Below are 26,727 nucleotides of genomic sequence, written 5' to 3'. Positions count from 1 at the left end.
CTTCTTCTTCTTCTTTCAGCCTTTATGGTGCTGTCCTTGCAAACCAGGGTTAAATATTGTTTGAGAGATGGTAAGTTCCTCAAGTAATTCAGAGAATTAGTGTAATAAATGTATCATTCTTCTTTTTAATGGCAATACACAGAGAGCTAAAGAGTTTGGCTCCTTTATGGGTTGTTCATGAAGTGCAGTGATTGAGTTATACTGTTTCCTGTCACTTTTTCTTTAATTAATTCTGGATCAAATTCTGGTATGTTTGTCAATTGTAGCAGCTTTCACTGAAAGAAGGAGGTTGGGGAAATATTATTGTTAAAGCCATTTTGGATTAAAATAGGATTAATAACTTTCAGGAGAGAATAATATGTTTATTTTCTGAGTTTGTTATTCCTTAGGAATTCTGTGCAGCCTGCTTTGCTTTCCTCACGGGTTTTGTGGGATGAAATGGCACAATATCTATTATGATAAATGCTCTGGAGGAACTTAATGGTTATGGAATTACTGCATGTTGGAAGGTTCTGACATGGCAGATAATTTTCCCTGTTTCCCATGCCCTGGGAGTACAAGATTTAGACTTGCTAATGCTCTTTATGAGATGTCCCAGCCCTGGCTGTGGAGCTGAGGTGATGGTGGGGATAAGCTTCAATCACCTTTCGGGCCATGGGCAGCTTATCTAAATGAAAACCCAACTCACAAACCCCTTGGAATCTCTCCCATCACTCCTGCAAAAGCCCATATTTAAAAAAGAAAATGAAATGTTTGAGTTTTCAATTTAAAGTGGGTGCAGGTATTTCAGTTAAAAAAAAAACCAAACCAAACAGATGGTAGATTGTTAAAAAATGCTTTAGTGTCCAAAAATGACAAACTGCAAAATTCCACTTTTTACTCAAAGTAAACAAAGCCAATCAAGGCCTTTCATAGAATATTCTGAGCTGGAAGGGGGGTCACTGAGTCCAACTCCTGGCCCTGCACGGGACACCCCAAGAGCTACACCATGTGCCTTCCTGGGAGAAAATGGTGGCAACACCAAGGAAGATCCCAGAATCCCAGAATGTGCTGAGCTGGGAGGGATCATCCAGTCCAATCCTCAGCCCTGCACAGGATCATCCCCCAGGGTCACCCCCTGTGCCCCAGAGGATCATCCAAACCCTCCTGGAGCTCTGGCAGCCTTGGGGCTGTGCCCACTGCCCTGGGGAGTCTCCCCTGGGAGTCTGTGATGCCCAAAACTGCCCCAGTATTGCAGGGGAGGACACCCCAGGGCACAGCAGAGAGGGACAATCCCCTCCCTCAACCAGTGTGAATTCCCAGCTCCCCGTCTTCTCTGGGATGCTCACAATTCCCATGGGCACTGCAGACTCACAGCAGCACAGGGGGTGCTGAACAGGCGGGCCAGGGTTGTGCTGGCAGATCCCAAACTCTGCTGGGCTGGATTTAGGGATGTGTCCAGGGCTGTTCTGGGACATCCCAAACTCTGCTGGGCTGGATTTAGGGATGTGTCCAGGGCTGTTCTGGGACATCCCAAACTCTGCTGGGCTGGATTTAGGGATGTGTCCAGGGCTGTTCTGGGACATCCCAAACTCTGCTGGGCTGGATTTAGGGATGTGTTGCTCCCGGTCTGCTGCCCCTGGAGCCAGCAGGAGCTGGGATGGGCGGCAGGAGCTGGGATGGGCAGCAGGAGCTGGGATGGGCGGCAGGAGCTGGGATGGGCGGCAGGAGCTGGGATGGGCGGCAGGAGCTGGGATGGGCGGCAGGAGCTGGGATGGGCGGCAGGAGCTGGGATGGGCGGCAGGAGCTGGGATGGGCGGCAGGAGCTGGGATGGGCGGCAGGAGCTGGGATGGGCGGCAGGAGCTGGGATGGATGGCAGGAACTGGGATGGATGGCAGGAGCTGGGATGGGCGGCAGGAGCTGGGATGGGCGGCAGGAGCTGGGATGGGCGGCAGGAGCTGGGATGGATGGCAGGAGCTGGGATGGGCAGCAGGAGCTGGGATGGGCAGCAGCTCACCCTGCAGCTGGAGCAGTGGCCCTGGGCACAGGATTGGGCACAGGATTGGGCACTGAGCTGCCGTGCCAGGCGGGAGGCAGCCCAAGGTCCGGGAGCCACCCCAGGCACACGTGGCTCGTGCAGGGAGAGAACGGAGGGATTTTAAACATGAATCAAAGTTCTGTTATTTCCAGACTTGTCTGGGGCATAAATTGGAAATCAAACATGCAACAAGTTTGTTCTATCCCTGCTGAAAGGCTCCAGGCTTAATTTAGTCAAGGCTCTGCATTAATTTTCCTATTAAATGAATGCTTTCTTAAAACGGAGGGGGAACATTTTTACACTGATAAGATTGTTCTCTGAACCGTTCCTAATGAGCTGCTGTGCCATTCCCTTATGCCTCCTATTTATCTTGTTTAGATCCCTTCAGTTTTAAGTATTTCAGCCCTTCACTGCCTGTTAACAGTTTGTTTTACTTTAGCTGGGAGCTTCAAATAATTTTTGAAAGTGGTTAGAAAGCAAAATATTTTATTTCTTTAAATTCTTATTTTTTTGTTTAGCTGAGGGGATATGAAAATCATTTTATCTATTAAAATTATCTTCTTTTATCTATTTTATTTATTATATCTTATTATGTATTATAGTTTCTTAATATCTTCTTTTATCTATTTCTGTAAGATTTATAATCCAAATTTCATTTTCAGTATGTGGTTTTTGTTGTTTCCCCAGGGCTTTTTCCTTTTTGCCCCTGAGAACGTACTTGAAGTCCAGTGGGGTTTCGGAGGCTTGGCTGTTCTAGGACCACTCATGGGCTGGTTGTAAGGTAATTTTTATATAAATAAATGGTTTATACATAGCAGAGGCAGATATTTATACCCTGATCTGCAGCAGGTACCATGCAGATAAGTCCCACAGCAGTCTGGGAATGGGTTATGGCAGCTCTCCTTGGATGGCAGCTCCACATTCCTTTCCCCACAGTAAAACACTCATGTGGATAAGAAAATATTTATATCTTTTCAGAAACCATTCTTTTGAACTGCCTTTAAAAAAGGAAGGATGAACACCGAGAGGAAAAAAAACCCAAAAATCCCACAAGATCAAACAGAATCACTTTAAAATGCTTCAGGCCAAAACAAGGCTTTTATTTTCTGACTGGCTAATTCAAGGTGACTCCTGGGGCCTTGAACATCTTAAAACATTGCTGTGATTGTCATTTCTTTTGGACAAGGGTATTTTGTGACCGTTTTGTGGGACTCACAGAGCCAATTTCTGTCGTGGGTGGTGTGTTGCAATTCATCCCCTTCTCGTTCAGCCCAGTGCATCTCTTTCCTATCCTGTGAGACGAGATCAGACTCTTGCTCAGGGGTTTGGATGTTCACTGGGTGCTGTGGCATCTCCCCCCTCTCTTCTGATCCAAAGTTCTGGAGGAAAGAGCTGTTCCACAGTCCCCACGTGCCCCCGTGGGTGCAGGGGGTCCCTGGGTGGTGATGCCCGGGCTGGCTGGGGCACCACCCACGGCAGGTTCGACCTCACTGAGACTCTCCTCTGCCTCTATAAATTTCAGTTAGAGGTTTTCAGCTTCCCAGCATATTCTAAGGAATTGAACAAATTAGAAGAACTACTGAAGCAAGATGGGTGCCTGCTTGCTGGCAGGCAGAGCTTCCCTTGCCCTCCGCCAGGTAATGCCACACTCCGCCCTTATCTGAGCAGCGAAGGACTTTCACAACCCAGTGATTCCACATTTTATTCTTTTTACACTGTGAAGTATCATAATATTCTTTAATAGTGTCATACTTGTATTTCACGGTCTAATCCACTTTTCCATTCCATTGTATTTTATACAGCTTGGAGTCTCTGAGTGCAGAGGCCGTGCTCCTGGGGCCGTGGGGATGAGGCAGCGCTCAGACATTCACCAGGAATTGTCCTTTTTTGTACTGAAACAGTGCAGATTTTGTGCTGTAAAGTATTATAATGTCCTGTGCATAACGTACACTTTCTTTACCTTTTCCATTATCTACTTCACAGCAGAGCACATTTGTCACTGGTTTTCTTTCCTTGTGGCTTAATGAGAATCTCGGGTTTTGGAATGTGCTGTTTCTGTCCTTTGTGTCTAATCTGTGCCCTCTATTTCTCTCCCCCTCTTGGAGATAAAACTGCATTTTGCTGTTGTTGCAGTTCCAGATGAATTTGATCAAGATACAGGAACTGACTCATCACCTTTTCTTGAATCTTTAGGAACTGCACTGGCACACGTGTCCTGGAGGAGACGGATCCACACCGGGCACCGTCTGCTTGGGTTGCTAAGAGAGAACAAGGGCTTTATTGTTGTTTTCACCCATGTTGAGCTTTTTTGAATCTTGATTCTGTTGATTTTATCTTTTATAAATGGAGAAGGAGGGGGAAAAGCCAAGCTGATGATTGGGAAATTTTAGGAGAAGGCGAATGACAAAGTGCAATTCTTCCTCCAGTGTTTACAACGCCCAGTATAATGGTATAGTTGCTCTCTCAGGGGAATTGTGTTGGGGTCTGTGTTTACTTTTCTGTCCCTGGCAGTGCTGGATCCCTTCACATGAGTTGCTGCAGGCACCACTTTTCTTCCAGCATAATAACAGGGCTCATAACTCTGGCTTAATAATTTGCCTCGTAATTCAACTGAGATCCGTGTGAAGTTTCCAAAGGCCAGTCAGTCACACCAGGGCACTGGGAAGGGGGGGTTAAATAGAGGTTTTAACCTGGAGGAAGTGCTGCTCTAACAAGCAGGGCCACTTTAATCCAGATGCCATCACTCTATGCAAGGGGTGGTGGCAAAGGTCAGCGTGGATTGCGGGGGAATTGGAGCTGAATTTCTGCAGTGACTGTTTTTGCAACAAGCCTTGGCAAAGAGGCTCCTTTTCATGTGCTTGTAAACAACACGTTCTCCTCTTATTTTCAGCATCAGCTCCTGGCTGTTATTTCCTTGGGGTGTCATTGGCCCTTTTCCTGGTGGTCATTACAGAGGGTTGGGAAGGGAAGAGCACAGACTGTTTGTGCTGCTCAGTCCAGCAGCTCCAGGAATAGGGACAGTTGAGTTTTCTCTGGGGTCTGCAGTGGTGGTTCACTGAAGAACAGAGGAGTGTGTGCTCTGGGGCAGGGTCAGATGTCCCGTGTGCTGCAGTGCCAGGGCTTTGGAGCCCTTTGTTCAGTGTTTCCTGGCACAGCACTGCCCAGCCCTTCACTTCCTCTGTGCTCCCTGCCTGCCCCAGCCCGAGACACGATCCAGGAGAATGTCATGGCATGACCTACCCTGGATATCACAGAACTACAGAATGGGTTGGGTTGGGAGGGACCTTAAAGACCATTTTGTTCCAATCCCCTTCCACTGGCCCAGGTTGCTCCAAGCCCCATCCAACCTGGCCTTGGACACTTCCAGGGATGGGGCAGCCACAGCTTCTCTGAGCAACCTGTGCCAGGGCCTCCCCACCCTCACAGGGAAGAATTTCTTCTCCATACCCCCTCTATCCCTGCCCTCTGGCACTGGGAAGCCATTCCCTGTGTCCTGTCCCTCCATCCCTTGTCCCAAGTCCCTCTCCATCCCTCCTGGAGCCCCTTTAGGCCCTGGAAGGGGCTCTCAGGTCTCCCTGGAGCCTTTTCTTCTCCAGGCTGAGCAACTTTGCAACTGCACAGAAATAAGGTGAAGTCTTTTGCAGTTGTATCCAGAATTGCACTCCAGGTTCAGAACTGAGGATTGAATTTTAATTTTTGCCCTTTCTTGTACCAGAGAGCACCAGAAAAAAATTTAACTTGTTTGGAGTCTGACCTTCCCAGACTAACTGGTGTGTTTAAACCCATAGAACCAGGAAACTGTCTCTAGCTGCTTCTCCATAATTTGTTTTTTGTCCCATGTACCATTTGCTTTCGTGCTCCTCACAGCTCTCTTGGCTCTACTGTCATGACACTTGGTTTGTCTTTTTAACTTTACTCTCTTAAGCCTCATTTCTGCTCTTCTGTTTTTATAAGTTACTGAAATGATAATTTTATATCCAGTGCTGGAGCTGGAGGGGTTTTTGAGCATGGTGATACTTTTCTGTGGAGATTCAGATCCCACATTTTAATTCCTGCTCAGGCCAGGGGAAGTTGATTTTTGGGTTTTCCCTGGAAAGCAGCCTTAGCTCTGGCAGTGCTGCTCCACCCCCCACCATTGCCATGCAGCTCCCTCCCATTCAGAGGTTTCAGGTTTTATTTTGAGCAAAAATCCAAATATTTTTCTTCAGTTTGTTTCGCTTTGCTGGGTCAAGGTTGCAGCTCCAATCTCTGCTATTGCAGGAAAATTTAAAGTGGGATCTTTCCTTCCCACTGCAAAGGATCCAGTAAAATAAAGGGGCTGTGGAGGGGAACTTGGAAAGGGAAAGGAAAAGCTGTTGTGTTATGCAAAAGAATTTCCTTGTTTCTTCTAACTATGTCTCCTGAGATTATAATTCTCTGACTTTATTTTTAACATTCAAGTTACTGGAAGAAACAATTCCTTCCCTCTGCTTTGTCAACAAGTAAATCCCATTTCTATTTTTTTTAAAGCAGGATCTGGATGCATAGTAAATGTAGGAGTCCTCTGAGAGAAACAGGGAGAACTGCAAATGCAGACACAGCTTTCTTGCATTCATAATATTGCTACTAACACTGAATTTCTGAATGCTGGTTTTTTATTTAATGGTAATTTTTGTTAGAACAGATGGGCTTGTATAATGTAAAGACAATCAATTCTCATACAAAAAAGATGATAAATGAAGAACAGAGAAGTGTTTCATATCTAGAAGAAATGTTAACATATTTATGTTACAATGAAGTTTCTTCTAATGAATAATTGCTGACTTACAGCAGGTTTTGTCACACTGAACTGTTTTCCTTCCTTTCTTCTCTCACAGGTAGAGAAATATTGCCTTTGAGTTTTGAGCTGTCCTTTTAGAACCCAGCAAACCTCACTCCTGACTTGTGCTTTTACTGAAATAGGAGAGGATTAAGTGGCATGGTGGAGCTGTAGATGTTGTGCAGCAAATGCACTGTCCCATATTGGGATAAAAATTCCTAGGACTGTGAATTTACACGTAGTTGGAGGGAGATCTTTTGGGTTACAGGGTTTAAACATGATTTATGAAAGGGGATGGAAAGAGGCATAAGGAAAAAAGAGAATCAGAGGAGTGCTGGGTTAAACTGTAGTTATTTCCTATTTAAATATTCAGCCACATTCTCCTGAAGGATGAAGAGCCCACATGGAAACCCTCCTTTTCCCTCCTTGTGGGAACACCTTCTCCAGCAATTGCACCAGACTTGTGGCCAGTATTGAGGGAATTGTTCCAGGTCAGACTGGGACAGGGTTTCTAAGGCAGCTCCTGGAAGGAGGAGGTCCCTGGTGTGGGTTCAGGGTGGTCACACGGGAGGGGACAGTGGAGGGAGCAGTGATAGGATCAGGAGCCACCACAGGAGCAGCTTGGGCTGGGCCAGTCTGTCCTTCAGAAATGGGCAAGCAAAACCTTTGCTTTGCTCCAGCACTCAGGAGGGCAGACAGCATTAACTTCACCTGAATATCAGTGCCAGTGAGCCTTTATCCCACCTGGAGGAGGGAAGAGGAGCTCAGGACAAGTGTGAGCTCTGAGTGTGATGTCCCAGCACCTCCAGCATGAGGAACACCCAGTGCCCAGCCTGGGGACTGTGTTCCCAATGCCATTTGTGCCAGGAGTGTCCTCTGGAGCTGGTACAGACCCTCACACTGAAGGTCTGCACCTGGGGAGCCCCAGCTGATGGGAAGTTTTCCTGTTAACTTCTGGCTCACCTTTGCAAAAATATTTATTACCTGGGTTCCCTTGTTTTGCACCTGATATCTGAGATTTCAAGTTCTCTCCAGCACAGGATGCTGTGGAAAAGGGAGGAGGATTTCAGTGGTGTTACACAACCCTCCTTCCTCAAAACATGTGGAGCCTACAGCTTCTGGGAAGATCAATCAAAAGCCACGTCCCAGTGGCTTGTTAATCAAACAATTTCAGCTCCCAAGTATTTCCCTTGGGTTTGTTTTGCTGAGGCCGAGAAGCCAGAAGCGGAAATTACGCCTCATTTTCCCCATTTTGTTAAATAACCAAGAAAATCTTTGAGATATGATGCTTAGTGTCACTTTTTTGGTCTCAGCTCGACCTCCTCGGGGTTCAGAGCCTTTGATGTCGTTCCATATTGTGCATCTCACAGAGCCTTTGTCTTGGAGGAGAATTTCTGCCTGACAGCCACTCACACTCACACACACCCGCTGTCAAAATATTACGTGCTGCCCTAAATTATTTGGTAGCAATGGGAGAAACACCTGCTTCCTGAGAACATCTCTTCCTTTTAATCATCCTCAAGAATTTTTTGGGGAGATGCATTATTTAAAATGGTAACGACAACCTGATGCAGAAACAGGTAATTTTGGATTCTTCTTGTTCCAGCAGTTGACATTCGGGTGCCTTGTTCTGGTTCCCTTTTCATGGGGTGCAAATGGCTTTCACAAGGTGAAGGAAAAAGTTCCTATGATTTATCCATTACATCTGTGTAGGACATGATATACAAAACCTTTTAGGGCTTCCTGTGCAGCAAGGGCTGCTTTTTAATTATAAATACATATAAAATATGCAAAAAGGTAAAATCGGCAGGAAGAAAAAAGAGAGCAGGAACAGGAGGGATGTGCCCTGGAACCCCTGTGCTGTGGTAATTTTGGAGAATTAATGAGTATGGTAGTATTCAGAGGTGTGTTTTAACTTGATTGAAAAGTTTGGCACTTTAGATTGACGGCCAGCACTATTCAGAAAGGGAATTTTCTGTGTGACTGTCCAAATAGTTGCTATGTAATATTTATGTTTGTCATGTGTATTTCTAGATAGACAAGTTCTTTAGATGCATAAATTTATCATATGAAAAGCATTTTAAAATTCTTATATGTAGGTTTTAATATTATTTGTTGATTTATGGGGTTGGTTGGGGTTTTTTAGGTGATTTTTTTTACAATTTTATGGTCTCTGTAAACTGAAATACAAACATAGTTGCACTCCATTGTTTTTCTTGCCCAAATCTAATCTGAGGGGAGGAGGGGGAATTGGTCACGAGGCTTTTTGCTGTGTTGGGGGATGTCAGAGTGTTTCTGCCCAAATAATCCCCAGTGGTGGGTGGGATGAGGGTGGGAGTGCTCGGGGTGCAGCTCGGAGGTGTCGGAGCGAGGAGGATCCAGGCTGAGAGGGGGTCAGGGAGGGCCTGTGGAGCTGCCCAGGGTGGTTTGGTGGGATCACACTGACACAGGGGCTGATCTCCAGGGCCATCATCCACTGGAGGAGAACTGTCCCAGAGCTCTGCCAGGAAAAATCCCATCAGAGCGGGACCAGGTTCCTGCTCCCACTGTCACCCCCAGCTCAGCCAGGCTTCCTGGGGACAGCTGAGTGCTGGAAAACTTCAGAGGTTTGAACACATTTCCATCTACTTGTTTCTTTCCCAGACACTTCACCAGCTTGAATGACATTCCATTAACTCCAGAGTTTTCCTTGTCCACAAAGAAAGCAGCTGAGAAGCAGAGCCTGCGTGAAGGGAGGGATGGGAGCAGCTCCTGAACCGATGCAGCTCCTGCTCGTGGGAATGGAGATGTTTTTATGACATCTGGTGGCCATAAAATCTCAACTCCTGTAAGTGAAAATGGCAGTTCAAAGCCTTGTGGAGAAAATAATCCCTTGTAAGACATACCTGAATATATATATGTGTATATGCAGCTTATATGTACACACACATACATATTTATTGTCCTGGACTTTTATGTTCCCCATCATCTGTTGCTTTGAGTCTTTTGCATATTTATTATATGGAGGTAAAGATGATCATATTATTAAAAAAGACCTATAAAATATATAAGATGAGGGAAAAGGAATATTTATTTATCCAGGAAATTGAATCAATTTTAGTGTAAAATGTTAGCACACAGATGACGTTTCTTGGCCCACGTTCAACAACCCTTGAGGTTACACCACTAATCTGCACTCCCAGCACTGGCTGCATTCAGCACAAACCATGTTGCTCCTGTGCATTTGGATTCATTATTTTTGGTTTTAAACCAAAAGGGCATTTCTGTGACTGCTGCAGGCCCTGGGAAGGGCTATGGCAGCACTGATTTGATTTATCCCTGGCCCCAGGAAATGCATGTTTGCTGCTGCATGATCTGATGTCATGTAACAGTGACACTGGGTATGGGATGAATTAGCTGCTGTAATTAAAAAGGGACCTTTTAGGGCTCCATCCAGGCTAAAATAAAGGGCAATACTTGGCTAAAAATTGGCTTTAGTGGCTTGGATTGGGCCCCTTGTTCACTGTGCTTTTTACAAAACACCTACTACAAATCTAAGGACTTTGTAATACTCATCACAAGGGTTTTTTAGGCAAATGATATTGTTGGTTCTTGCCTGACCTAAATTATTATGATAGCAAGGAATGCAAAAAACCAAGTTAAATTACTCTTTAGCAGAAATTTCAGGGAATGGACACTTTTGCATGAATATTTCATGCAAAGCTATAAATAATTCTGTTGGATTTTGAAGATCAGAAAGTGACTACTTGGATGATGTAGGGCATTTATGTAAGGCTGTGTAAGGCTTTGTGCCTGCTGTAAGAGACACATTCATTCATGGAATTCAAGTCATGTGTGGGTAAATTGGACATTTTTCCTGAAATTTCTTTTCAATTGCTCTTTGTTTCAGTTGTTAAGACTGGAATAGACAAACACAGCACTGTCATTTGCCTCCAAAGTTACCTGAGAGCTGTGCAAGCTGCAATGTTTTCCCAAAGCTTTGGCCTTTTAAGGAGGTTTTATTCAATATTCTAATCCTAGTGCTGAATATGTTGTGCTCATGAAGTACACATTTGTTAGATTCCTGAAGTGTAGGTCCCTCTGAACCTTCATTCACATATAAAAATCAACTCCACTTGATGGAATTATGCTCCTTATGAGTTGACTTGGATGTGGTTTTGGTTTTTTTCCTGTAAATGGTAGTAATCTCTTCATATTAACCAGGAGAAAAAAGATAAGAAATAGAATTGTTTTCTCCTTATGTCACAGGATGGATCTTCTGGCAAACAAACAAAGAAATCATGAAATTATCTAAAGAGCTCATTCCTTGAATCCCCCGGAAAACAACTGCAAGCTGAACATCAAAGAGCACAAACAAAATATTGCCACATTAAGGTCTCCTGCACAAAGGGAGCCTTTTGCTGTGTGCAATGTGCTTATCCTGCAAATGCTGAAGCAGCTCCCAGACCAGCAGCAGAATAATTCCTGCCTGTAGCATCCCGAGAGGAGAGCGGAGCATCCTCCGAGGTGCCACCGACGCCCTTGGCTCTGGGGGACTGGTGGCCCCTTCACCACCCCAGGGGGGTCCTACACCAGTGTCCCCACTGCTTTGGGGACATTTGCTTTGGGATCCATGTCCCAGCTCATTTCCAGTGCTGGAGTCCCAGGGATGCTGCCCAGAGTGAGCCTGGGAGCAGGAGCAGCAGAGATTTTCAGGTACCTCATGGTCGTGGTGTCCAAGAGGGAGAACACAAACCCCCCTGGCTGTGTTGCAGGAGGGGAGGTGCAGTGTGTCCCACAGCAAGGGCTGGCTCTGGAGGACAGTCCCCACCCTGAGGAGCTTCTGGGGCCTTTGTGAACGGAGCAGGGCCCTCGTGTCCCTCAGCTCAGGAGAGGTATCACTCAACAGGCTCTGCTTTAACCTTCCTCAGCACTGCACATTACTGAGGTCATCTCAGTGAAAATACAAAATAGAATCACAGAATCATTGGGGTTGGAAAAGCCCTCTGAGACCATCAAGTCCAGCCACATCCCCAGCACTGCCCAGGTCACCACTCACCCATGGCCCCAAGTGCCACATCCACAGGGCTTTTAAATCCCCCCAGGGATGGGGACTCCACCCCTGCCCTGGGCAGCTGTGCCAGGGCTGGACAACCTTTTGGGGAAGAAACACAGTTTAATCCTTCTGTTCTTCTCCTGATGTGTATTATGTGTTCCAGTCACATCCTGCTTTTCTCTGCATAACTTTTCAGGAATTGCAATGGTCACTCAGCTCACGTTTTTTTTTTCCTCCCTCTGTTTAAATTTAAATTTTTGCCTCTATTTTCCCCTGGTAAAACAAGGTTACTTTATAAAATTTCCAAGCTGTATTTCATTACCATTTTTCACCATCTATATGATCTCTTTTGTAATGCCAAATGTTCTACTTGTGCATGATAAATCTGTGCAGCAGCAAAGAACTTTTCAGTCTCTCATCTGTTTGGAGATGAACTTCGGGTGTGTCAGTGCTTGCATATTGATTTGATATTCCACAGAACAAGGACAAAGGGAAAGGAGTTACAAAGCCAAGCAGTCAAAAAGGTAATTTATATGAAACAGAAATTTAAATAGGTGGGAAAGTCACAGGGGTGCAATAAAATCTTCCATGAGGTTTAGATGGTAGATCTTCGTGCCACTGTGACTGAACCACCAGGCTGAAAGGCAGGAATAATGTTGGGACCAAACCACAGTGGACAACATCTCCTGGACCTTACTTAGGGAGATAACATAAATAAAGGAGAGCTAAAAGGATTTTACCAAATTCATACTACACAAGACTGGCTTTCTGTGTGCACACAAATAACTTGGATTAGCAAGATGTGCCATCGCTTCCACCATAAAAATATCCAGTCTCACATTATTTTAAGAGACTTTCAAAATAGAGTGGAATTAAAATATTTGTTTTAAACTCCCCAGGGAAAAGGTGCTGGGCTTCCTGCACAATCTTTCTTTTTCTTTTTATAGCCCTTCTCCACCCTCAGTCATTCAGCAGTTCCATTTCCCAAAATACCAGTGGTAACTCCTTCTCTGTGGATGTTTGCTGTGATATCACTTCACTCCTCAGAATGAAGCCCTTCATTTCTGTCTCACTCTTTTGGTACAAATGCAGCCAAAACTGTGTTTTTTAGACAGAATATTAACTGTGCTGGGGAGACAAGGCTGCCCAGAGGAGCTGTGGCTGCCCCACCCCTGGGAGTGTCCCAGGCCAGGTTGGAGCACCCTGGAATAGTGGAAGGTGTCCCTGCCCATGGCAGGGGTGGCACTGGATGGCCTTTGAGGTCACAAGCCAAACCATTCCATGATTCCACGATCCCTTGCTGTGAGTTTTGCAGCCTGGGAGGTTTTAATTTTCCCAGTTTCTTGTCCCACAGTTTCACTTTGGTCCGTTGACGTTTCCCTGTTATTGACCCCCGGCAGCAAAAGGCTTGGAATGGCAGGAGAGACTTAATGAGGCACTTCACATGTCCCTCATGAAAAGTGGCTCAGGTTTGAGTGCTGCTGCTCTGAACCTGGGCTTATTTTCATTCCCATCTCTCATAGCCAAAGGTAACATCTCAATGTGTTCCGTTCTTGCTTTTATAAATTGAATAACCAGTTTTTTCTGGCTTCCCCCAGGAACCTCGGAGTGAAATTGTTTTCCTGTCCTGCAAAATACTTCAGAAACTTTCTATTCCTGAATTGAGGTGAATGGTTTTGCTTCCTTATTGTTGCTTTCTCTGACAGCAATATGTTCCATCTGCTGGGCGTTTCGAGGCACTTTGATTTGTATCAAATTTGAAATTTAACTTTTTTCCTTATATTTCCAAAGGAAGAGTGCTTTTCAGCTTCATTTTCTGCCATTTCAGGATGTTCTTTATATCAGCCTTTTCACACAAACAACATTAGTTAGGGCATATTTTGTTTTTAAATGAAAATATTTGGTTGAAAGTGTTGCAGCCGGTTTTTGTGCTTAACTTTTCCCTGATAGGTGAGTGGATATTTTCCTTTGAATCTCAGAAATATGCTTATTTTCTAACATCCCCCCCCAAAAAAAAAAAAAAAAATGTTTTATATTTCCAGGCTGCTGCTTGGACTGTTTTCCATCTCCTTCTAACACACGGAGCTCCATTAAGAGGTTGGTAAACTCTTTAAAGAGCTCAGAGAAATTACCAGTTTTCCCTGCTCTCAATCATCTCTTAATTCTTTTCCTTTTGAAGGGTGTAAAATTTTCTCCTCTCCCTGTCAGGCTCTGTAATTAATGCTGTCTCCCTGTTCTCCCAGCTCCCACATCTCTCCCTTCCCTTCTCTCCACGGCACCATTTCCTTCGCGGGTTTGAAGGGACTGATTATTCTGCTTCTAAAAGGCAAAAAAGTTCAAATTGTTCTTTGTGTGACAGCAGCAACATCAGCTGAGAGTTTGCTTGAAAACTGTTGCATCATTGCCTAAGAATGAACTTAAACTTTTCCATTCCAGTTCTCTCTGGGAGACACACCTGGGCCAGGGGAAGGTGTCCCTGCCCATGGCAAGGGACATGAGATGGGTTTAAAGTCCCTTCCAACCCAAACCATTCTGGGATTCTAGACCCTGCTCCAGCTCCTTGGGGGTCTGCAAGAAGGAACGTGGCCTAAACCTGGTCCCTGGAGGGACAGTTGCCACCTCCCAGAGGACACAGCTCACATTCCAACATATGTTGTGACTTGTGACTTGGAACAAAACCTGCAGGACCTGAGCCATGAGAGGTAATAACAATCCTTCTTTTAAAATATTTGTATGAAATGACTGTGGGCCAGGGGGGCAGGAGCTGAAGGTTGGAGTTGGTTTTGGTTTTACGCGGCCGAAAGAGATTTTCTCTCGTTTTTTATTTTTAAGAAGTTCAATGAAAAATGAATATTTGTTTTTTATTATTTAATATGGATGTTAAAGATTTAGAGCAGAGAACCTGTTTCTTTATAAATGCCACAGTAAAGAGCTACTTTGGCACTTGGGCTGCACAAACCCCAAAGGTTCCTCATTCATCCACGGCCCCGAGGGCGGGGGGTGTTGCTCTGCAGTGGGAGGGAGAAGGAAAATCTGTTGGCAAGAGCAGGCTTTTCCTTATGGCTTCTGGTTTTCCAACATGTTCTCTGAGTACTTCCAAGTAAAACACTTCCTGCCATGTCTGCCAGAGAGCAGCAGAAAGGAAGTGTGGGTTCCACTTTACATGGTGCTCTGAGATCGTGGGGGGGAGACGACAAACCCCAAAGCCAAAGTCAGAACTGGGAACTCCAGTAAGAAGTTGCCATGGACAGTATAGGAGTGTGGTCATGGCCCCAAGGCTGCCAGAGCTCAAGGAGTGTTTGGAGAACACCCTCAGGGACAGAGTGGGATTGTTGGGGTGTCTCTGCAGGGTCAGGGGTTGGATGATGACCCTTGTGGGTCCTTCCAGCTCAGGACATTCCATGATTTCTACAAAAGGCTGCAGAACTTGCACCTCACTCCTCAGTATAATCTGACTGACTCAGCTGGAGATACCAGTTGTCCTGGTGTCTCCTATTCCTCGTTGTCCTAAATATATTGGGAACATTTGGTTCCTTAATTTGGTCTCTTAATAAGCATAATTCTTGCTGATGTGAGCAAAAATAAGTATAAAAGTGAGAGCAAGTGCTGCCTTATTCCTGCTCCATTGGCTGGACTCCACAGTGGATTACTGTGAGGGTGCAGCAAAATGCTCTTTTCCATCAGCACTAGGGATATGAATCCTGTTCTCTGCACATTTACTTGGTGTTGGATGAGATTTGCAGATTGTCACGATACTCCTGACACGGCACAGGGACTGTCAGGGCCCGAGGGCACAGCAGGTGCTGCAAATGTCTCAATTCTTGTTATTACTGTTGATGTTATGGTTGTCCCTGTTGTTGGTTTGGGTATTATTATTATTATTATTATTATTATTATTATTATTATTACTATCATTATTTACTCAGAGGGTGGGGAGGCCCTGGCACAGGTTGCCCAGAGAAGCTGTGGCTGCCCCATCCCTGGAAGTGTCCAAGGCCAGGTTGGACGGGGCTTGGAGCGACCTGGGAGAGTGGAAGGTGTCCCTGCCCATGGCAGGGGGTGGCACTGGATGGGTTTAAGGTCCATTCCAACCCCAACCAGTCTGGGATTCCATTATACAGCCATATTTTGCAAATAAAAGGTTATCGATTCCCTTGCTGGAAAGAAGGGAAGAGGAGAAGAAAGAAGTCTGCCAGATATTTTTTTGTAAATTGTTTTCCATTGGTTCTGCTTTCCTGGAGAGCATTAGGAATAATCCCTTGTCGGGGTGCCAGGGAGCTGCTGCTCTAAATGCAGCATAATGAAGTGGGCAGTGTCTGCAGAGGTGCACAGGCATTAAAACTGCTTAAATGAGAGCAAACTACAGAGGGAAATTTTGGAAGGGCACTGGGGAATTTTAATTTCTGCATGGCTGAGAGGACAAAGGCCTTGGACAGTAAATACTGGTGACAAGAGCTGTAGGACAGGATGTGCTGTGCTCCTTGAGTGCTTCTGCTTGAGCAGAATTGGTAACCCATCACCTTAGAGTTGTATCCAGTCCCAGCTTAATGCCAACTAAAAAATAATAAAAGAGGAAACAAACAACTTGGAGCTTAATGAGGAGGAAAAATGTAATTATAAGAACAGCTTTAATTGATAAAGGCAACATCAAGGTAGCAGAAGCTCTGCTTCTCATCAATACAGGGTTTAGTATCATCTATCAGCTACAAATTGATCACTGAGCTGCCTTTGCCAAGGCAGCCCTTTATTTGCTCGTGTTTTGTACTCTTTATGTGTTTAACATAGAAATATAGGTACAGACTACCTGGTTTTTGGTTGTTTTGGTTTTTTTTTTTTCAGGGACTGTTCTCCTATTGAAAAGCAATATAGAGCAGAGAGCAATGTAAGCAAAAGGAGTAAGACTTTGATCAGAGTCAAGCTGTTGTGCCCTGAAAAAGCCCAGCAACTCATTAGTATTGATTAGGTCAAGGTGACCTATTCTAACAATACAGTTCTTAGGATCTCAAATTCAAAATAACCATAGTAAATAAGACTAATAGAACCCATCTGCTGCTCCCCAGTAAGATTGTGCTACGGTTCATACAACTGGGTTCACACTGGAGAATAAATTACTGGCTGGTAAATCAGGGTGGGAGCACAGGCAGGAATGTCTGGGGCAGTGTGATGCTGTTGGGTCCTTTATTGATGGGGACTGTACAAAGTACATTATCAGCTGATCCCAGGTGATGTGGATCTACAACATCTAAAGAGCTGTCACAGACTTTTTCCTCTAAAAGTTCAATGTGTTCCAAATGCTCTCTTGTTTTCTGCATTTGTCTCTCAGTTGGTCAACTTCTGCCCAGGGGAGCAGGTCACCTAAACATCCTTAAACCCAGTACAGATAAAACCAAGATCTTTCTGTTAATTCTTTGGAGAAAAGGGTCAGTTTTGACAGGACAAAATGGGGAATGGCTTCAAAGTGACAGAGGGCAGGGGTAGGTGGGATATTGGGAAGAAATTCTTTATAATGAGGGTGAGGAGGCCCTGGCACAGGTTGCCCAGAGAAGCTGTGGCTGCCCCATCCCTGGAAGTGTCCAAGGCCAGATTGGAGCAACCTGGGCTAGTGGAAGGTGTCCCTGCCCATGGCAGGGGGTGGGACTGGATAGGCTTCAAGGTCCCTTCCAACCCAACCCATTCTGTGATTCTATTCTATGATTCTATTCTATGATAATAAGGACAAAATGGGAGGTTAATGGTGTGTTGTGATGTATTTCCAGCACCTGATGGATGAACATAACAGGACAGATTTTTATTCTGGGTAATCTGAATAAAATGCACACCTTATGGTGCTCTCATGCTTTAGTTGTTAATACAACCCCCTTTGGCAAAAAAAGGCACTCTCTGTCTTAGACCCCACCTATTTTTTAATCTCACAAATCTTGCTCTCATTTCCCCTCTGTTTTACACCTATTTCCTTCCTTCTACCAGATTACAACAGGTTTATGGTCTCTGGAGTGATCTCCAGCTCGCCAAGGAACACATTATGTTCTCTAGGAAAAAGAAAAAGAAGCTCCTTATGTCTCATTAACTTGAGCAGATCCTGTTTGACACTGTGGGAAGGAACCTGCTGTGTCCAGAGCAGGCCTTGCCAGGCTGAGCCTCTCCCAAACGGCTGCTATTGATGAGCAAACAAAGGGGGTCGGCCAAGGGGATGGTAAACAGTAAATCTTAGTGCATGCTCTGCTTGGGCAAACAAGGGATTAGCTGCTGAGTGTTCATCCAGCTTAGCTGAAACCATTAAAATTACCCTGGTATTTAAAACTACACATGCTGAGGGAAATGCATATTCATTTTTTCCCCCTGGGAAAGCCAGATCATATTGAATCAATATTTAATTTTAGGGGACAGCCTCCAGACAGTGAGAAATGGTGTGTGAGGCTCTCTCTGTCTCCTGGAGGAAGAAGTCAGGGGGCTGTTTGAGGTGAGCTCAGCCTTGTCAGCTGTGATGCTGTTTGCTCTCAATCATTTCCCACTGGCCTACGTGACTGTGATGGGACTGGAAGCACAGGGGCTGCTCTCCCAGCTCCCTGTTCCTCCATGCCCAGCACAGGGGGTTAACCTGGGCAAGGTAACATCAATAATGCAGAACAGGGAAGTTGCTGTGCCAACTCTCCTGCTCAGTCAAGTGAGACTTTTAGGCTCAGTTTTCAAGTTCCTTTCCTGGAGTGGGGAAAGGATCCCCTTGTCATGCAAAGCCTTTCCTGCTGGGATTGCTTTGAATTCCCTCTGCAGCAGCAGCCCTGCAAACAGGCAGCCAGAGCACAGCCCCAACCCCTGGGCAGGGTTTGTGCTTCACCTCCAAATCTCAACTTTCCTCTTCCTTTTAGGCCTTTGTTCATATCAAACCAGGAGAGATGTGGACTCTGAGGGAGTGATGTCCACACACCTGGTACAGACAGGAGTTACCTTGAAGGGTGATCACTCATCAGGCATTTCTCTGAGCAGATCCTGCTGTTGGGGCTTTTGTTCCCCAGCACGTTCCTGTTTTATCTGCTCCTTTGGCAGAGGTGCCAGGCAGCACAATGAGACTCCTCAGGGAATGGAGACACAGAAGTTTTAATAAATGCAAGTTATCTAAAAGATATTCTTTTGTATTCACTTCAGCCATGTCAAGATGTTCCAGAGCTGAAAAGAGTAAAAGGAATGATGTGGATGTCAGGAGCGTTGATAAATTAATTGTACACAGAGCTGAACCAAGTTCTTAAGCAGATTTTATACTGTAATTCATGTTCTACAAGCCCAGGATGAATCATGAGAACTGCTGCTTGAGCCTGAAACAGCAATGGATTCTTCTGTAACAGCAAGCCTGTTAATGCACAGGATATCTGCTCTGCAGAACTCATCTCTTACGTCACATTTTGCCCCGAAGTAGCTGCAGGCAAAGGGTGATGCTGGAATCTCACCCTGCAAAGGTTGCTGAGGACTAAATAACAGCACTGTGACTCAGGGCCCTGTGCTGGGACTCAGGGCATCCAGAGTACAAAGGAAGTTAAAGTGCTGTGGGCACAGTAATCACATCCTTTGTCTCGGTGTGCGGGTGCTGTGGAGCAGATTTGGTGTTGCTGGAGTTAATAAATCATTCACTGGGGGAACAGCATCGTGGTCCTCACACAACATCATTAACAGGCCAACCTGTGACTGCAGCAGGGAGAGGGTGCTTAATTAAAAGCAGGATGCTTCCAAGGCTCAGAACTGTTCAGGTCACAGTTTCAAGCATCTACGTTCTGGAATGTTAATTTGGGCTTTAGGAACTGGAATCCATCGGGGGGATCGTATCCCTGTGTCCCAAGGCAGTAATGAGACTGGGCTTGGACTTATCCTGAATTCTGTATTTCTGAGCATGATGTTAAATCCAGATCCAGCCTGTCTGAGGAGAAAAGGACCTCTGCAAAAAGTATCAATGGAGCTCCCTGTTGAGGCCTTGATGTCACAGAGTCATGGAATGGCTTGGGTTGGAAGGGACCTTAAAGCTCATCCCATCCCACCCCCTGCCATGGGCAGGGACACCTTCCACCAGCCCAGGGTGCTCCAAGCCCCATCCAACCTGGCCTTGGATGCTCCCAGGGATCCAGGGGCAGCCACAGCTTCTCTGGGCAACCTGTGCCTCTCCACCCTCCCAGGGAAGGATTCCTCCCCAATTTCCCATCTATCCCTGCCCTCTGGCAGGGGGAAGCCATTAAAGTGATATTGCAGAGTATAACTCTGTTCTATAGGCAATTTGTGTTTAAATGCTTTTGTTTATTAGAAACAGCAAAAATGAGGTTTATGTGTTAATTTTATCCGGAGTTCTTGCCTATGGATGAGTGAATGTCTTGACAAAAATTGTTCTCTTGAGTTTTCCACCTTCTCCCTCAGTGTCCCTGCTTTCCTCCTGTAATTATTCAGCTTTCTGACTCTGCACATCAGGTGGGGTAACATGGGGGAGGAGGGAGGATGAACAGTTCAATTAATTAAGCCAAGTTGTAACAGATCATCATCATTTTTCAAGGTGTCAATTGAGAGATCTCTGGGAGAGAAGCAGATGAGCCAGGACCACCTGGGAATTCTGTCTCAGTTTCCATCACAGCATTTCAGAGAGCTTGGAAATACCTGTCAATGTTAACCCCATGATACCTGCGAAGAATATTTGCAGGAGTGTCCTAAAAGTGTTGATTTCCACCCCTGGAATACAGAGACAGCCCAGTGACCCTAAGAATTTTTCTGCTGTTGTGCAGAGAGGATTTTTGTTGGGCTTTGCTAAAGTAAGTCTTATTTCTTTATATTTTTGAGTGCCAGGAGTCCCTGCAGCCCACCTGAAGTCCCCTGTGCCCCTGCTCTGGAAGGCTCTTCAGCTCTGTGACACCAGGTTTATTGGGTTTATTGCTTGATCACTGTTCATTCTGCAGCTGTTTGTTGTTTCAGCCCTATTTATTCTGCAGGTGTTGCTTTGGCAGCAAATCAGGGTGGAGTGGGGCAGCCCAGGGATGTTTGGCTGGAGCTTGGGATTTCTCTGCAGTGAGGAGGATTCTCACCAACACCCTGAAGTCACAAAAAGAGAACTTTTCTGGGACTCTGGAGGCTGCTAGAAGGAGTAGGAAATGGGAGTGGAATGAAATTATGCAACAGGTACATTTATCTATATATTTATTTATGCCTTTTTTTTTAATCTTTACAGAGTTCTGTTGTTGTGGTTTTCTGTCTTAGTAAAAGAGATGGGAATTTCTTTAGTGTCTTTCCATAAAGTTTTATCTCCCTGCCCTGGCTGACTCAGAGCCTTGTACAGTGACTTTTATTTTAATTAATCCACTGTAGAAAGACTGGGAAGTGCAGGGCTGGCTGTCCAGGGGCTGCTTTAGCAGGAATATATTTTGCTAAATTGCAACCCCGTGGGTACAAGCATTAAGTGCCACCTGGCTGGTGTTTGGGCTCCATGGTCCTTGAGAGCTCCTCCAGCCTGAAGGGTTCTGTGGTTCTCAGTGGTTTGCTCAGGCACCAACACCAAACCTTCCTTCATAAAGTGATGGAGCCTCATCCCAGAGCTCCTTCAGTTCCTTCCTCCTCTGCAGAGCTGGAAGTTCACTCCAGAGCTTCATTTTTCTCATTGTTACAATCCTTGATTTTTCAACCTTGGTTTTCAGCCAGTTTACTTTTCTTTTGTCTAACTTTGTCTTACAGCAGAAATGTTTCTTCTCTCTCCTTTGTTTATTTACTGACACAAAAATCCAGCTAATTTTCTAGGCTAAATAAGCAATTTTGTTTTAATCTCTTCCTCTGTTGCCACTTCTTGATCATCCAGGCAATGCTTGTATACACTAAAATTCATCTTTTCTGAGCAAAGATGTACAAAATTATACATGATATTGAAAATTGAGTTCTTTGTGTTTCTGTCTATTGGAAAAATGATGTGTAATAGGATTTAACTTTTTAATTGCAAGTTCCCATTCTGCATGAGCCATGCTTGGTTTCCTCTTCTTTTACTTCTTACTGATGAGTTCCTGGTATTTACAAGAAATTCTTGTTGTCGCTTCCAAAGAACAACATTTTTCACTTAACTCCAAACATGTTTCTAGGTTTCCACATATAGCAGTAAAACTGAGTCATTTTGTGACTTGGCATCGTGTGGTTCAGATTGGATTATTTAGTTTTGGAGAATAATATTCTAATTGGATTTGGGAAAAATCTAATTTCTACTGACCTGAGGACTGTAGGTTTGTGGTGGATGGGGAAAAGGCTTGTTGCATTTAATTTTATATATATATATATATATATTTATACACACATATATATTTTTATATATATACATATCTATATTTATACCCACATATATATTTGTATATATATACATATATATTACATATATATGTTACATATTTATAACATATATACATATATATATTTTATATATATGCATATATATATTTTACACATGAGTATATATACACACACATATATGTTTTATATACATATATATATGGAAGTCTTTAACAGCACAGGTACTTATAAAATAGAATATAGAATCCTGGAATTGTTGAGGTTGGAAAAGACCTTTGAGTCCAACCATCCCCCAGCATTGCCAAGGCCACCAGTGACCCATGTCACCAGGTGCCACATCCACATCTTTGTTAAATCCCCCCAGGGATGGGCACTCCCCCTGTGACAACCCTTTTGATGAAGAGTTTTAATGCCTGACCAATATTCTAACATGAGGCTGAAGATGAGGAGTTACAACTTAGATTATAGAGAGCTACTAGGAAAAGTAGTGTGAACTTTTTCTTTGTTCTTGATTTTCTAATTTGTCACAAGACAGATGTGCTGGATTTGGGCAGGCTCTTGGGAACAAGTAAATGAGGGATATTTCACCAGCTGGTAACAGCCTTTGAGCAGCTCTTAAATCTGAGCAGCTTCACCACTGCTTTTATTTGTAGCCCAGATCAATGCCCCTGATGTGCCTCACTGACTCCACGTTAGACCTGCTGACTGGGAGGATCTGTGTCAGGCAATGCTTTCAATATTTGTCAAACTGAAAAAAAAACAACAAAAAACCCTCCAACAAACTTTTTTTCCTGTTGGCAACATCAAGCTGACGAGCTGTGCAAAGCCCCCGAGGTTCTTGCCTGTCTGTGGGGACCTTGCTGGATGTTCCAGATCTGGGGGACCTGCTGGGCACCTCGGGGGGAGCTGCAGCCTCCAGGGAAGGCCAGGGAAGGAGCCAGCTGTGTTGTGGAAATAAGGTTTTCCAGAGAAGCTGTGGCTGCCCCATCCCTGGAAGTGTCCAAGGCCAGGTTGGACAGGTCTTGGAGCAACCTGGGCTAGTGGAAGGTGACCCTGCCATGGCAGGGGTGGCACTGGGTGGGTTTTAGGGTCCCTTCCACCCCAAACCATTCTATAACATCAAAGGGATGTGGGTTTTGTCAGCTCTGCCGGTCATTTCCACCTGAGGACCATCAAGGGTTGTCCCCCTGGAAATGTTCTATGGTTTTTTATAGACAGAGCAATGATTGTCTCTCCTGAATGGAACCTGAGGCAGGTTGGACAAAATCCTCTTGTGGATGCCAAGCAGGAGTTTTTATGTTGCTTTTACAACCCTCTTGCTGCTTCTCTGTGTCCTCAGGGACTGGTTTGATGGCAAGGGCTGCTTGAAAGGAGGAACCGACCCCCTGCTCAATGATGTGGTGACTTCTGGGGCTACAGAGCTTCTCCTGCAGGGGCATTTTGCACCTTGGAGAATACCTTTATGAGGAGCTACTAAAAGCACAGGTGGATGCCAGGAAAACCTCCCCTCTGTCTGGGGCTGTGCCTGGAGCAGGGCACCCTCTGTCCCACAGCCACCATGGGGTAGGAATTCTGTGCTTTGGGAAGCAGAAGGGAGACAAGGTGTTAGTTAATGAACTCTGGGAAAAGTCCTGGAGCCTAAGCCAGGTCTGGCTGTCCTTGGGCTGGAGAAGGGGAGGGAGACGAGAGCAGAGGGTGGCACAGGAGCCACACAGGAGGAAATAAACCTTTTTTAAGGCTTTAATGAACAGTGCTGATTTACTCCTTTTCCAGAAGCAGAGAAACCAAAGCTGTTTGGGATCCTGGAAAAGCTCTTTGGTTTTGTAAACATCTTGCATTTCTCTTTTTATTTGCAAACTTGCTACTCAGTCACTCTGTGAGCTTTCAGTGCTCTGAACTCACTCTTCAGAGAAACAGGAATTTGTGGATCTTGCATTTGCAGAGGTGTGCAGTTGTTATATCAACCCTGGCAGTTATTTTGCTCAGCTTATGCTCCTGCAGGACAAGAGTTTTGCAGGTGTTCTGGCCTGTGGCTCAGACTGCCCAGCTCTGCTCCATCTGCTGCAAGTTGTATCATCTACATATTTATTTACTGCATGGTAATTTTTCTCCTTCAATATTCTATTGTCTAATTGCAGTTAATTGTGGCTCTTAATCTTGCTAATTACCATAAATCACGCTCTGCCAGCCATCCTTTCTTTCAGTGGCAATAAGGCTGTTTTTTTCTCCTTGGAAGGTGCTTGTAGTTCAATGCCAGTGTCCCAGGAATGAAGATTTCCTGGCACAGGCCATGGAGGACTGTGTGGCTCTTTGGGAAAGCAACACACTGGGTTAAAACTAAAGGACCAGAGAAGTCAGAGCCTGTAAAACACTTTATTGATGTGAATGGCAGCCAGTACAACTTTAATTTTATGTCTAAACCAAGGTGGCTAAATGTAAGACCTTTAATTAAAGCCATTAAAGCTGAGATGTTGCTGGCAGAGTGTTTGACAGGTAGAACGTTCCCTCCAAGCAATTACCATGTCAAGGGCCCTGTACTGGCACCTCCACGGGCCTCCCACAGGAGCCTGATCTTTCCAGACTTTTCCTTCTGAATGCTCTTGATTTCATGGCTAATCAGCTGCTCAGATCACCACATTCTAATAATGTGCATAAATATGGTCAAACAAGGCTCAAAATGCCACGTGTAGGTGTGTGCAGAGCTCTCCAGATTAATGAGTTTTGAGCCAAGGCAGGTTTGGACTTTGAACACTTTGTGTGTGAATGTTTTTGTGCTTGCTTAGAAGTGTTGGTCGGACAACCTGGCTTTGAGGTCTCAGATAATTCCCAGGAAATAGAAAATATTTGTATCTAGACAAAATATTGAACTGGCACACTCTGCAGAATGCAGATTTACAGTTCAGCCTTGGGAAGAAGAGGAGAAAGAATTGCAAAGTCACTGAAAGCACTCTCTGAGACTGTGATGAGGCAAGTTAACATGCAATGGGACTTGTAAGAGGATGACTCAAATCTATTTTCAATGACTAAAAATGAGTGTATAAAATGCTGGAGCTGTAATTCCCATCAGTAACACCCAGGTTATGTGGTACAAATCACAGTTGCCTTTTGCATATTTGGGAAATAGAAGCAGGTTAAGTTTCCCTATGAGAGCTAACGTTTGTTTCACTATAAAACTAACATTTCCATCCTGTGTTCTGGTGATTTCAGTCCCTTCAGATAAAAACCCTGACCAGCCTCAACCTTTGCTTTCCAGTGAATGAACTTAAGTTGCTCTTCCTCTTGGATTTGCTTGTTCCCACACGCCCCTGTCTGTGCACCCAAAGATGTTTTCCTTGGTCCTGCTTTGCTTTGGGCAAATATTCTTGTTGAGTGCATAAATAACCCGAGCTGTGGAAGCCTCCCTGTGCTGGGGCTGTGGTTGCCCTGCCTGGGGCAGGGCTGCAGATTGGCAGGGGCACTGACATTTTGGTTCATTTGGCTGCAGGACCTTTGATCATTATGGGCTCAACCTGTGTTAAACATGACTTTTTGACTCATGGAGAGGCTGGGAGAGGGAGAGGTTGATGTGGGAAAACTGCTGGTTGGCAGCAGAGAAATCTTTTCCCTCCAACACTGACTCATTCAAACCACTGAGGAAGATGATTTGGGCAACTCTGAATTCCCCAGTACTTGAAAGCTTTTTTCTTCTTCATTTGTTTACTTTTGCAACACCTTTAAATATGAATAAGATAAAATATATTTTGGGGTGAGTTGTCTCTGTGTTCATTATTTTATCACCTAACTAGAAAGATGCTAAAAATGTTCAATCCTTAGAAATCAATAAGTCCTGAGGAATTTTTTCAGGACAGTCAATTTGATCTGTGTTCAGTCAGACACAGAACCTCTGAGGTAAATGTCTCACTAAAGAAAGTCTCTACATATTTAGAATGCTAGAATCACAGAATATGCTGTGTTAGAAGGGACTCACCAGGATCATCCAGTCCAGCTGTGCCCTGCACAGGACACCCCAACAATCCCACCAGGAGCCTCTGAAGTTCTCCAAATGGAAGAAATCATGGCTCAAAGTTCAGTTTTATTGGGGAAAAACTAAATCTGTCCCGATGATTCAGATCATATATGATATGAATCCTCTCCTTTGGGATATGATGATGTGACTCTCCAGGTTTTCCTCATCCTCAGGTTGCTGTGACATGTTTGTACTTTCCAGACAAAGCAATGGCTTAGAAATGAATTAATTAACTCTTGGACATCATTTTTTTGTCTCACTCAGATATAGATTTCAAGTCAGCATCAGCCTATTTAATTTACTGTCAGGGGTAGTTATTTCTTTATTGCCTCCTTGGAGAATTCCATCATTAATGAGCAAATTAAGACTTCTGGTTCCATCCAGTTATGAGCCTGACTTTCTCTGTGTGCTGCCTCCTGAGCATGTTCAGCCTTGGTGCCACTTTAGCTGGATGTGGTTCCTACTCAGTTTCCTGCTCTGACAAAGCACAAGCAATATATTTCAATAATTTAATTTTCATAGCTATTTAAGCAGGTTGGCAAGTTCATCCTCTCCTTCACCAGCCCTTTTTATACAGCAT

The 26,727-nt window shown here is 44.7% G+C and overlaps 1 long non-coding RNA gene across 3 annotated transcripts; it reads left to right on the top strand.

Moving 5' to 3' along the window:
- The first annotated feature begins 6,830 nt into the window (after positions 1–6,830).
- On the top strand, positions 6,831–18,972 carry LOC135420106 (uncharacterized). Of its 3 annotated transcripts, XR_010433354.1 has the most exons (9): positions 6,831–8,396; positions 9,460–9,643; positions 11,065–11,511; positions 13,450–13,517; positions 13,894–13,948; positions 14,396–14,553; positions 16,691–16,733; positions 18,232–18,311; positions 18,718–18,972. It is a non-coding gene; the product is annotated as an uncharacterized LOC135420106 (long non-coding RNA). The 3 variants fall into 3 exon arrangements; XR_010433356.1 differs by lacking the exons at positions 6,831–8,396; positions 9,460–9,643; positions 11,065–11,511 and adding an exon at positions 12,882–13,380; XR_010433355.1 differs by lacking the exons at positions 6,831–8,396; positions 9,460–9,643; positions 11,065–11,511 and adding an exon at positions 12,883–13,320.
- The last annotated feature ends 7,755 nt before the right edge of the window (positions 18,973–26,727 follow it).

Source organism: Pseudopipra pipra, chromosome 11, assembly GCF_036250125.1.
Source record: "Pseudopipra pipra isolate bDixPip1 chromosome 11, bDixPip1.hap1, whole genome shotgun sequence".
In the NCBI taxonomy this organism is placed as follows: Eukaryota; Metazoa; Chordata; class Aves; order Passeriformes; family Pipridae; genus Pseudopipra; species Pseudopipra pipra.
This window is presented reverse-complemented; position numbering and strand designations above follow the sequence as displayed.